A 13,952-nucleotide genomic window follows, 5' to 3' on the forward strand; every position below is an offset into this window, starting at 1 on the left:
GAGAACAGTTTGGTCCGTATGTTGTCCATGTATTTAACCTACAAAAAACAATCATTAGCGATAATGCGAAATTTATATTACAAAGTTGTAGTTGTATCATAGAAGATTATAATATTAATACATACCTCTTCAGTTCGTTTTGGTAGATCAAGAGTGTACATTTGTAATATAAAACATATTTGCTTGTGAGATAGTCCAACACTTAATGACCCACTTATATCCTTTATTTTGATATGCATGAATACGGAATTCGAACTATTTACTTTATTAATATCATCTATTCTCCAACAACCCTACACTTGCATCCCTACAATGAAATAATGAATTTAATTTACATATCTATATAAATATAAACGAACGAATTTAAGATATTATAAAGTAAATATCAGATACGACATACTCCGTTGTATTTGTGAAACTCAGAAATGGATTAACGCATTGAATTCGAGATGCATAGTAATCTATTGAGCGGAAGAGAAGTCTTATTTATCCATAGTGTCTTGTGTCGGACAAATTGATCGTTACGAAACCTAATTAACCCAATCAAAACATGTATTTAAGAGAACACGTTAAGTTGCGCATGGTTGAAAAAATGATCAAATCGCATGTAAGTATACATAGTAGCTTACCACTGTTTTAGTTTGCTTGCAATCTTTGTCCTAGGATTGATCATGATTTGTGTGTTTTCAACAGATTGCAAATAAATGCCTATGAAATGTAGTAAAAATACAAAGGTAATTCAAATACAGAATTTGAACATATGTTACCTAAATAATACAATTTTCATGCTTACCGTCGTCATTTTTCAAAACCAATCCTCTTGCTAAAACAACCACAACGTCTTGTAATAGGTCAGAACTTAATTGTTCTAAATGGTCAAAAAAATTGTCGACAACACATAGTTTCATAGCAGTATAACTGATATAAGTAGAACCAATGAATCAATATATTAATTATGGCAAGAAAAACGAAAATAACTACAATTACATGTAATATAAATCACGAAATTATAAAATTACCTCTTGTCAATTAGTATGATATATTGTTTTTTGCTTTGTTGATTAATTTTTTATTGAACACGTCCCATATAGATGAGTACTCCAACAACACCTAACATGTCATTTTTTTAGAATTACACATTTACGATTATTGTCTATTTCACATGCATATAAATTTATGATACTACTAATACTAAACGTGGACAAAAATAAAGAAAAAATCAAACAGAACAAAGAGGCGAAAATTGCTATACTGTGATAAAAAATCGAAAAAGGATTTATTTAAGCTACAATGTAACGATTTCTTATTTACTTGGGACTTCATGTAACGATTTTTTTGTTTTTTTAGAACTATAATGTGATAAAAAATCGAAAAAGGATTTATTTAAGCTACAATGTTTTAACAGAATGTAAAAAAGTAAGGTTTAAAAAAAAACGTGTGGAAATAATAATATGCAGTATATATATATACCTATTTCCTTATTTTGAACGCGAACTTGCCTCATCAAAGAATTTAGCAATGTTAACTCATTTTTTCGCACATTATTGACATGAGGATCCATTTCACAAAAGAGAATAAAACAACTTTTTTGTATGTTCAATATATATAAGAAAAAAAATACAGCAAATAAAAGTATGTGTTGCTTGAAATCACTTAATTTCGGAATCAATCAAAAAAAAAAATCACTGGAATATTTCGTTTCTAAACTGCTAAATATAAATGTTCGTAATTAGTGTTTTAATGCTTATGTTTGGTAACGAATAAATATATTAAAAGGTAAATCAAATCAAAATCTTTAACACATATAAGAGTATCCCACGGTGATATGTTCATTGTTAGATCGAAATATACAAACTAATTACGTTAGATTTAAATTTGTAGTCACGTTTTATTTATAGATCCGAAAAAAAAAATTAACATTATATTTTCTTTTTCTTTATTGAACTTAATTAATGACCATGATAACTAAAGAGATATACATAATACATATTTAAAATTAATTACTATGAAATTTCACTTAATTAATTTAGTCATGTAGTGCAAGACTTTTGCTGTAATAAACAAAATTCATGACCATCAAAAATAAAAAGAGATATGGAATACATAGTTAATACGGAAATGCAAAACAATACATGAGATAAACTTGAATAACACCACCTAAACTTGAATACTTTTTTTCTTGAAGACATAATCTCAGCTTTTCATCCCCAATCGTTGAACACGTTTAAGTACATTAATCATTTATTAGGGAATCCAAATACTGAACTCTTTCCTTTGCTTCTATTGTTGCAAGTTCAATCTTATTACGAAAGGAGATAATCATACCAACATAACCCATGGTTTCCACTTCATCTTCATCATCTAATTTCTCTAGTGCTTTTAGAGATTTCGAAATCTCCTCATCAATGGCAGACCATGCTTCAAAAAATTCATACATAGACTCGTTAATATCATTGACATGTTTTGCAACTCTAGGATCCATTTAATGAAATAAGTTGTTTTTGAGAAATTTGAAGGATAATTAGCTTCGATTTTTAAAACCGATTTTGATGGATTGGAAGCAAGAGGGGTTGAAAAAACCGGATTCTTGCAATCTATTTTATAGGCAAAAAATTTATCATTTAATGTATTGCATGCATTAGGTGGTAGATAATATTTAATGGCTTGCATGCATTGGTTGGTATTTAAAAGCTTGAATTTATTACATGTATTAATCACCAACCATGAGTTTTTTTTTTTTTGAGGGGAAACCAACCATGAGTAATATTTGCCAAACACGTATATATTTATATTAAGAATGAAAAAAAAAAGTACAACTCTAATTGGACTTATTTTGTAATTCAACTAAGAGAATTAACATACTACATTAATATAAAAGAGTATGTAAAACAACTTGCTAAATATTCCTTGCACAATAATACAATAAAGTTTTATTTCTACTTAATTGAAGAAGATTTCCGTCGACCAAATTCAATTCTTCGAAACACTCATCGCACACTTTATGAATCCTTGGAGGAACAGTGTGTAGGTAGTACAACATCATGTTATCACAATCCAAGTGTACCCTAAACCGAGGTTTTGATGAAGTAACGTCTTCAATAGTATCCCATATAGGCGAATCATAACATATATCATGCGTGAATTCTTTTGATACCTTATGACTCAAAAGACGACCCGAACGAAATAGTGTTAACACCATTGCATCAACATCAAAAAAATTAGAATGTGCCAATTTCGGATGCCATGTATCTTCAATTGAGGCGCATTGATTTTCACATGGGACTTCATGAATTACATCTTCAATTACGGACATATCACGTTTATGGTTATTAGATTGGTTTCTATTTAGTATTTTTGTGAAGATAATCTCATAAAAACGCATGAATAAAAATCGAACAAACTGTTTTATAGTGTGCCATGACCATCCTAAAAACGCCATTTGGACTCTCCTCTAATTGTAAAAATTATGGAAGTTTTGGATTTGGTGTGGTGTGGTGAGACAAAGCCAAAGAATCATTGATATTTATACTACATATGGCCGAGTATAATTACCATTTTAAATTTTTTTTTTTTTATTATAGAAATGTAAAATTGTTTCCTTAATATTAGCATTATGGGTGGTTGGTTGATTATTATCAATTACAACCATGATTGATTCCTAATTGATTCGATAATTTTTTGTTTCCATAATACTGTTATTGATATTCAGATTTCCTTAATTGATTCCATAATTTATGCGAAAATCTCTCAATTAAGATCGTGATTGATATATTTTTTTTTCTAATTTTCACGTGCAACTTGCTCGACACACATTACGTTATTCCAATAAACGTTTCCTTAATTATGTAGATCACATATCAATTTAAATCCTTGATTGACGCCAATTACATATTCTTTGATTCGAGTGACACGTGGACACCCTCATTGAGCTCCAAAAAAATACTGATCAAAGGAGCATGCCACATCATGCCACGTAGGATTGAAATCGATAACAGAACGACACGTGGCCTCAAGGATCCTACTTTAAATATATATATAGATTAAGTCAGTCCAAGGGCTAATCCCTACAAGGCTACTAGCCTGTAGGAAACACGAACGCATTGGCTGGTAAGGCATGCATAGCATGCTAAGGAGATACCCCAGCATAATATTGAGGGTAAAGATCGAACCCCTGACCTCAGAGGCCAAGGGAGAGCACTCTACCCACTTGAGCTAACTCCTATCCTTTGCAGCTCTCCCATTTGACTTTTAGTGTTTGGTGATATGCCAAACTTTTGTAATTTATCATCTAGTAAAAATATATATTAAGAAAATTCGATTATATCTATACAATATCGTTTGTATGCATAAATTGGTAAACGAAAGGATCCAAATGAAATATGTAAATAATATAGATATTGTTCACAACAAGAGCTACAAGAGTTGTGAGCATAGTATCATTCAAAATCGATGGCATGAATGTTTGGAGTGAGCTGAAAGAAAACGGCGCATTCTTTAGGTTAATCTATCTATCTTTCATTCATTCTCTCTTGTCGAGTATCAGGAGAGAAATCACCTTATAAGATTACAGGCTACCAACGCAACATTACAACAATTTCCAGAAATCTACCTTGGATCAAACAAAAGCATGAGGGACAAAAGACCTCCTACATACTTGGACAATGAGCCCTTAATTACAAGATACTATCTGAGCACATAATACTAACATAATAATTAGGCTATTACAGGTACTATTCTCAACACTCCCCCTCAAGCTGAGTTTGAGGAGCATTGAACACCCAGTTCGGTAAGTATCGCATTGTGCTTGGTTGAAGGTAGTAATTTAGTGAACACATCTGCCAGTTGCTTGCTGGATGGAACATATATAGCTAGAGTTGATTACACGTGTAATTGTTTTTTCCCTTATGAAATGACAATCTATGTCCACATATTTTGTCATTTCATGATGGACAGGGTTTGCTATAATTGCTATAACTGCTTGGTTATCACAGTAGATTCGAGTTGTACATATGTTCTTCAGCCCTAATTCCTTAAGGAGTCGCTTTAACCACAACACTTCACACATTGTTAATGCAATTGATCTAAATTCAGCTTCAGCAGTATACCTTGATACCACACTCTGCCTTTTAGCTTTCCAAGAGATAGGTGAGTTTCTTAAAAGTATAGAAAACCTTGCGGTAGACAACCTGCAATCACTGTCACAATAAGCTTTAAGATTAGCACAAGCTTGAGATGTAAGCTAAAATTCTTTGATCTTTGCTTCCTGAAAGATACCTCATCACTCTTTTTCCAACTTGCAAGTGAGTGTTAGTTAGATGATGCATGTATTGACTCAGTATGGATAAGTTTCACATGAGCATCCATAGGCAACTTTAGTGGTTTACACCCACTCATTCCATATTCTTCAAGCAAATAACATACATATAAACTTCTCTTGAGATAAAAATATGCCTTCATTGCTTCTATCTATTTCAATTCCCAAGAAGTATCTCAACTTTCCTATGTCCTTCTTTTTGAATTGAGAAGGAGGAAATTGTTTGGCTTATGTTATAGCTTTCAAACTACTTAATGCGATGATCAAATCATCCACATAAGCTAAGACAACAACAGATTTATCTTCAATAGTCTTTGTGAACAAGCTATAATCAGATTTTGATTGTTTGAAACCTGATTGAACAAGAGAAGAGATCAGTTTAGCAAACCACTGTCTAGGGGCTTGCTTTAGTCCATACAAAGACTTGAGACATTTGCATACTTTGTTGTTGTTGTCACACACATCCTGTCTTTTAGCTTTTTCATCACAATTAAATTTGAATCCCTCACCTAGGTATCCAGGAGGCATCTTCATATACATTGTTGTTGTCACACACATCCTGCCTTTTAGCTTTTTCATCACAATTAAATCTGAATCCCTCACCTAGGTATCCAGGAGGCATCTTCATAGACATTGTTTCTTCTACCTCTCAATGAAGAAAAGCGTTCTTTACATGCATTTGATGTACTACCCAAGATTTCATTGTTGCAATAGCCAAAATAGATCTACTAGTAGCTAATTTAGACACTGGTGCAAATGTCTCACCATAGTCAATTCCAAACTTCTGTCTATTTCCATGATCATCAATCTTGCTTTGTGTCTTTCCACAATACCATCTAGATTGTACTTGGTTTTGTACAACCACTTACATCCTATAGCATGTTTACTTTGAGGAAGTTTAGTAATTTCCCATGGTTGCTTTCAAGGGTATCTAATTCCTCATTTGTGGCACTTAGCCAGTTCGAGTATTGCTTGGCAATTTAGAAGAAAGTTGGGTTACGGTTTTTTATGAGTTGGCTCATGAAGCAAGTGAATTGAGGAGTCATAGGTGTTAATGTGGTTTAATGGAACTTTGTTGGCTGAGAGTGAGTGTTTGAGTTTGATAGGCTTAGGTTGGATGTTATGTAGTCTTGATACTAGGTCGGAGTCTTGTAAGCTCTTGTAGATCTTCTCACACCTACTGGTTCATTAGGTTGATCACTAGTGTCAATTTCATCATCAACCTCAGGCTCATCACTTGAGCATCATCATCTATCCATGATGAGTGGTGACCTGTGTTTTTAGTATTAGAGTCACCTTGATAACTCACAAAGTGAAAGATGTGATGTGGATAAATGCTTTCAAAGAACTTGACATCTCTTGAAACAAAGATGAGTTTTGTTACAAGATTCAAGAGTCTATACCCCTTTTGAGTCACAGGATACTCTAGCATATGCATGGCACTCCCTTTAGCTTGCTTCTAGTTTATCTCTTGAATTATTTAGATTACTTGCCACAAAAAGACACCCAAAGGATCTAAGATTACTATACTCAGGTTTTTTCTTACATAGCTTCGTAAATGGAGTTTTATCTTTAAGGACATTACTAGGCAATTTGTTAGTGATATGTACTGCAGCCAGTACACAATCACCCAAAAATTCCAAGGGAAGCCTGTCTTGGAATCTTAGTGCTCTCCGTATTTCAAGGATGTTTCTATGTCTTCTTTCTGCTCTCCCATTCTGTTGAGCTCTCTCACATGAAGTTTAATGAATTATCCCTAGTTTGCTGAATAATGGCTTGTATTTTTTATCATCAAACTCAAATGCATTGTCACTCCTCAAGATCTTCACCTTTTTCTCAAATTGTATCTTGGACATGTTCACAAAGCTTTTAATTGCATCAAATGCAACCCTCTTCTCCTTCAACAGATGAATATAATCCAAGTCACTCTAATATGGTCATCTACCATAGTAAAGAATTATATGTATTTTCCTTTTTTGCTCACCTTATATGGCCCCAGGCGTTTATGTGCACAAGTTTAAACGGACTACAAGCTCACTAAGAGTGTATGGAAGTTTTGTGAATCTGGCTAATGGACAGGTTAAGCACATGTCTTCACTCATATTTTTCATACCATTCAGTTCATCTATATTTGCAATTTTATATATTGGAGCATGTCCAAGGCTTTGATGCCACAATGCTTCCTTGCTTAAAGTATAAACATTTCTTATCAATGTTGGCACTTCCTTCACTATATTAATCTTTCCATCATGAATTTTACAAAAAATAGAGTGAAATGACACATTGTAACCAATTTTTGGAGCTAGCTTGTTAAAAGAGATTAAGTTGTATTTGAAGGCAGGAACATAAAAGACATTTTTGAGTTCTAACTTATTTTTCAGCTTTACATTTCATGTGTGAGATATTTTTTGACACTTCACCAGTTAGGGTGCCTTCTCTTCAACTTAAAAAATTAAATTTCGGGTCCAATAAGTTTAGATAAGTTCAGATAAGTTTAGATAAGCTCAGATAAGTTGCAATCAGGTCCAATCAGGGCAATAAATTTCAATCAGGTCTAATAAGGTTCAAGAAGTTCCAATCAGGTGTAATAAGTTTCAATCAGGTCTAATAAGGTCCAATAAGTTCTAATCAGGTGCAATAAGTTTCAATCAGGTCTAATAAGGTCCAATAAGGTCCAAATAGTCAATGTTCAATAGACATTTGTATTATTATCCATTAGTTTATTATTCATATCACTATTAGCTGATTATGTTATTATTAGAATTTTGATTAAAATACCACAATGATTATATAGTATTATACTTGTATTATTGTCTATTATTTTATTAAATATTTGTATTATTGTCTATGATTTTATTATTCATATTACTATTAGCTCATTATGTTATTATTAGAAATTTTTTATTCAAGTACCACAATGTATAGTATTATACTTGTATTATTGTCTACTATTTGATTATTCATATTACTATTAGTTGATTATATTATTATTAAAAAATATTATAACATGGTCAAATAAGGTTAACAATCAATAATAATCATCATAATTACAATATTTTGCAATTCATCTTCAAATAACTAGAGATAACATGTTTTCATTATTAATAACAATGAAAGATATAAATGTTATCAATTGATTGCTTCATTATCATCAGCGGAGTATCTTTCTTCATCGAAGTAAATTTTTTTTGTTGAATTATTTATCATAAGAGATAATTAATAATAATTATTTTTTTAAAGGACGAAGTTTAATAATTATTACTTCATAATAAATTTTGAGGGGTAGTATTTACTTTAGGGGTAATATTTATGTTATTACTCGTCAAATTTTTTGTCTAATAAGGTCAAATAAGTTTTAATCAGGTCCAATAAGGTCTAATAAGTTTCAATCAGGTCCAATAAGGTCTAATAAGTTTCAATCAAGGCCAATAAGGTCTGATAAGTTTCAATCAGGTTTGATAAGTTTCAATCAGTTCAGTTCAGGTTCAATAAGTTCAGTACAGATAAGTTGAGATAAGTTCAGGGCCAATAAGTTGAAGAGAACGCACCCTTAGAAGGTTGATATGAAGGTTATTTTTGCTTTCTATAATGAATTAGAGCATCGTATGAACCAATCATATGATTTGAAGCTCAAGAATCTATAATGCTCTCATTCATCACAAAATGAGCGAAGTGACATAAGACCATACTTGAGTAGCTAATTAGGTCCATTTCGTCCTCTATGTCACAAGTGTTAGCTGGAGTTGGGAGAAGTTTCAGAAGTTGCTCAAGTTGTTGTGGAGTTATATTTTCTCCCGAACTTGCAGTTGAGCTCCCTTCACCTTGTTGAGCATTTGCAGTAATTTTCCCTGCTCCATTCCTTCCTTTGTTTCATTTTTGCCCGTAGCTGTGAGTGTAGGGCTTTCCTTTTCCCTTCTGCATCCCTCGAAGTGCTTTGTACCTTGGATGACCTTTAGGAAATCGATCCCACAATTGTCTAGCATTTTTCAGCTACATGACCACTCTTCTCACATGTTGTACAAGCTCCCCTGATCCCTTGTTGTACATTGCCAGAGACTCAATTTTGTTCCTTCACACTCCCAAGAACTTCTCTCTAGGATTGTTCTTGCTCCAAAAAACTGCATTCAGTCTCTATAGTTGGGAGAGGCTTCATCATTAGTATTTGACTTCTTTGAGCACCATACCCAGTGTCTAGTCCATTTAAGAACTATAAGAGTTTCAACTCTTTTTTTTGTTTGTTGAGCTCTTCTACAAAATCTATAATTTCAGTGCTCACTGTGGTAATATGTGGAAGAGTGTTAATTGATCCCAACTCCTCCCACAAGGCTCTCATCTGAGTATAACGTTCACTAATGGATTTATGTTCTTGCTTAGTTTCATACATGCCTTTGTTTAACTTGTATTTTCTTGATCCATTTGTAAGAGCAAATTTTCTTCAAGAATGACCTCGATATCCATCATATAATCATGTTATTGTAAATATCCTAAGCATCTTGATTGACAGCATCACTTGCATCTCTTTTCACAACACCAGTAACAAATCCAAGCTTTCTTTCAAAAGCTAGGCTTATCTTCATATATAGATCCTTTCTAGGATCTATAATTGGTAGATCCTTGTAATTTTTCTACCGTCACAAAACTGCTTCCATCAGATGGATGCAAGTAAACTTGCAGCTAAAGAATATTTGACATGTGACGGATTTTTTCGAGAGACTAAACCAAAACGATCTTCAAAGATGGATTGCCAACTTTGTTCTTGTGGTACCACGGGTTCACAAGACAGTAAATCTCAAGGTCGTTGAAATGAAAATTCTTCCTGGGATTCGAAAGATGAAACTACAGTTGAAGTCACTTTCTTTAATGACTTCATACCTTGCATAGAGGGTATCATAAGTTTCTCCTCAAGAGGCTAATTAAAACTCGACATTTATGGAGGTCCAAAATTTCCCCAAATCAATTGGAGTGCCTCCTAAGAGATGCGTTTTTGAGTTGTGATGACTCATAAAGTCATCACATAAACATATTGATAGGAATGTCTTTAATTCATCATCCAACCACCAAATTCGAAGATCGCAACTGAAACCGACAATCCTTAAAGAAGAAGGTCCAAACATGACAGATTTAGGTTCTAACTGTACCTAAGAATAAGGATCTGGATAGGGACAAACACATTTTTTCTTCGCCAACATGTAGACTGCTAAAGTTCTATCTATGCAAATATGCTAAACTCCAGGATCAACTATATTATTGATCCGATTTCTAAGATGAGTCCTTGTCATAGAAAAATCAGATCTACCTAGCAAAATAATACACGTAAACCAAGACAAAAACACAACAAACTGAACCATAAAATGCTCTAAAAACTTACAACTCCCAATGGAGATGCTGTTGGTACCACCATCTCGTCGCACGACTTTTCTTGTTAGTGCGGTCGGACCGTAGGTGCCTCATACCCTTGCGGCACTGCACCTAAATCGCTGAGGTTTTGCCTCCAAATCTTCATGTGGGGAAACAAGATGGTGAAGGGAAAACCTATAGAAGAAAGCACCAAAAAGGAAATGGCGGCGGCGCGGTTGAAGATCTGTTGTCGTCGTACCGGTGGAACGCATGACCCCTGGTCCACAACGACTACTCCACCACTTGCTTGGCTGCTACTTCCTTTGTTGCGACTCTAGCCTAAACCATTGAAAAGCCAAACGCTAGCGGGAAACGAGAAAGGGGATCGACGACCATCGAGATAAGCGCGTGCGGTGGCTCTAGCGGCTGTCGAGTAGGGGTGGAATTAATGGACTTGATTTTATTTTGCAAGTTCAAATTAAATCTAGCTCGATGAACTCGAGAAATTGAGTCGAAATCCAACCCAAATTCTTTACGAGTCAAATTCAATCGAGTGCATATCCAAATCAAGTGCGGTCTAGTCCAAAACTTTAAATAATTGCTTTCATGGATATGCCTTTTTTAATAATTTAAAAAAATTGAAAAATGAATCATTTTGGCACATTTTATTTTTCAAGTCCAAATAATGGTTTTGGAAATAAGTTAAAAATGGATTACTACATAGCAAATAATAATTGTTATTCTAGTATGAACACCAGATCAACTACAAGAGGGGGGAGGGTGAATTGTAGTTGAGGGAAATTTTTTGAATCATATTGCGTAACTAAAATAATCTTTAAATGCGAAAGAGACAAACACACAAGATTTTTACAAGGAAAACTTCCTAGGCCTGAAAGGAAGAAAAACCATGACCACGAGAGATTTTGACTCAAAATCTCTTTATTATAATAAGCCAAAAGACTCTATCTTTACAACCTATTAACGAACCTTTCTCTATTACTCTAGGAACTTGTTCCCAGTTACCCAGTTCCCTTTGAACTGATGGCACGATGGATGGATGGAGCGGGTGATGGATCAAAAATCTCACCCATCTCCGATCTGCCACACCACGCCACTCTCCAGGTTCGAACCTATACTAATCTTTGGTAGCTAGGACTATATATGAGTCAAGTATTTTGCCAATATGATACATATTTTTTTTTAAAGTAAGATGAATGGGACTCACTTGAGGAGATAAGGGAAAAGCTTATAATAAGTTTCATAAAGTTTGATCCCTAGATTTCAGATATATAAGGTGAAAAGCGATACTACTACTCCACCACCTCAACCTCTTTTACCAATATGATATGAGTCCAGGCACTCTATACTCTTTTCTCTATCAAAGAAAGATCTTATGTTTTTACTTCTTTTTTTCAACTTTGAAAGATACCTCATTGTTGGGGAAAGACAAGAAGATAGACATACATGCACGACTCCACCAATGTTTTTACAAAACGCATGTTATATTTTAGTAAATAAATTCAATATAATAAAAGGCAGCCAGTCTTTTCTCTTCTTATTATCCTTTTTTTCCTTTTTGGAGTGACATGCAAAGATGATGTCGAATTAGTAATAGGGATGATTTGCGTTAAAGGCGTCTTCCAAATTGCACTATTAGTATTTTGGAGCTTGCATAGCATAGTTGATAGATTCATGCATGCTTGACTAAACTTATATTTGATGGGCCCTTCTGGTCTCCACTTAGATGAAAGTTGTCGCATATATAGTACGATATAATCTTCATTAATCAGTCAATCATATCGCATCACCAAGAACGGAAGATTACATCGACAAGCTCTTGGTTAACTGATGCTTTGCTACCGGCAGACACCATCATTTGATTATCACTGCTTGTTGGAGTCGCTACTTCTCTTACATATCATTTAGTTTACATGCATCTGGTGTTTCAGGATGAAGCCACCTGAACTATTGAAGTACACGTTTTAGGAACGAGGTGTGTTGGCGTGTCAGCCCAAGTACCGAATAGAAAATTAAATCAACAGTTACCCATTATAATATATTTCTCCCTCCATTCTATTTTATAGTTCCCGTTTCACTTTGGACACGAGAATTAACGAGACCATGATTATTAATATTATTATGTACTTGCACTGGGAGTTATTGTGTTTTTTGTAATTATTGTCATAAAAAATTAAAAAGAATTGGAACATTAAATGGGGGAGCATGTAAAACCCTAACCAGCGCCACCGGCTTCTAGTTTCACTCGAGATGAGCTTGAGCGCTCTACGCTCATCCTCATCGCCGGCGAGCCTACTCCCATCATTGTTCCTTCGTTCCGGCCAGTCGTCGCAAGCAAGCTGTCGTCGGCGGAGAAGTTGAGCCACACACGACAAGTTGTGCTACTTCCTCACTGCCAAATTTTGTTTGACCTCACCGGTCGATTAGCGTCACCAGCGAGCCTGCTACTATGCTAGAGTTTTCGTCGTTTATCTTTCAAGTTTTAAGTCTAGATTTTGCCGGTAGAGATGGAGGAAGAACGTGACTTCCATGAGTTTCACCAGGTTTCTAATTCAAGTTTTTTCGTCAGTTCTTCGAGTACTACAGGGAGGATTCTACTCAGATCTAATGTCATCATCGGGCAAAATTTCTCCAAATCTTTCCCGAAGGTTGCCGTTGAGAATCTTGCAGGTGAAAGGTAAAGTTTGAGTTAGGGTTTCTTGTTTGGGTTAGAAAGTGCTAAAGGTTGTTGGATCTGTTTTACTAAGCAATTGTCTACCTTTTACTGGACCTAACCTTGTCGTCGCTGTCTTGCGATTTTGAAGTTACCCCGATCTTGATGGTAGAGGTAAAGATTAGGTTAGATTAGGGTTTCTATTTTTGGTATTAGGAATTGGCGATTTGCTTGGTTTGCCGCTGCTTTTTTTTTTTTGGTTTTGCGGTTGCTTGCTTCCTGCTAGCTTGTGCTAGTATGTTTAATATTTAATTTTTTCTTACTAGTGGTGTTACTTTGGCCTCTATCTAGTTATGTTGAATGCTTTTTTAATAAGGTTGTTGTGTTAAGCACTAGCTTGTGGTATTCAAGTTGGTGCTTTAGTTTTGCGTGTTTCCTGTGTGGGATAGTTTAGGTTGGATGATTGTTGATGTTAGGCAGTTGTTTTTTTTTTGGAATAGAAGCCTAATGGCATGGCTAATTAGTGTCGTCTCCTCCGATCCCCTAATGGATGGAGGTTGAAGTTTGGAGGACGTGTTGTGTTTGTTGGACATGAGGACCCTTTGTTCTTCGCTAAAAGTGTTGGAGATT

Source organism: Beta vulgaris, chromosome 8 (assembly GCF_026745355.1).
Source record: "Beta vulgaris subsp. vulgaris cultivar EL10 chromosome 8, EL10.2, whole genome shotgun sequence".
Lineage (NCBI taxonomy): Eukaryota > Viridiplantae > Streptophyta > Magnoliopsida > Caryophyllales > Amaranthaceae > Beta > Beta vulgaris.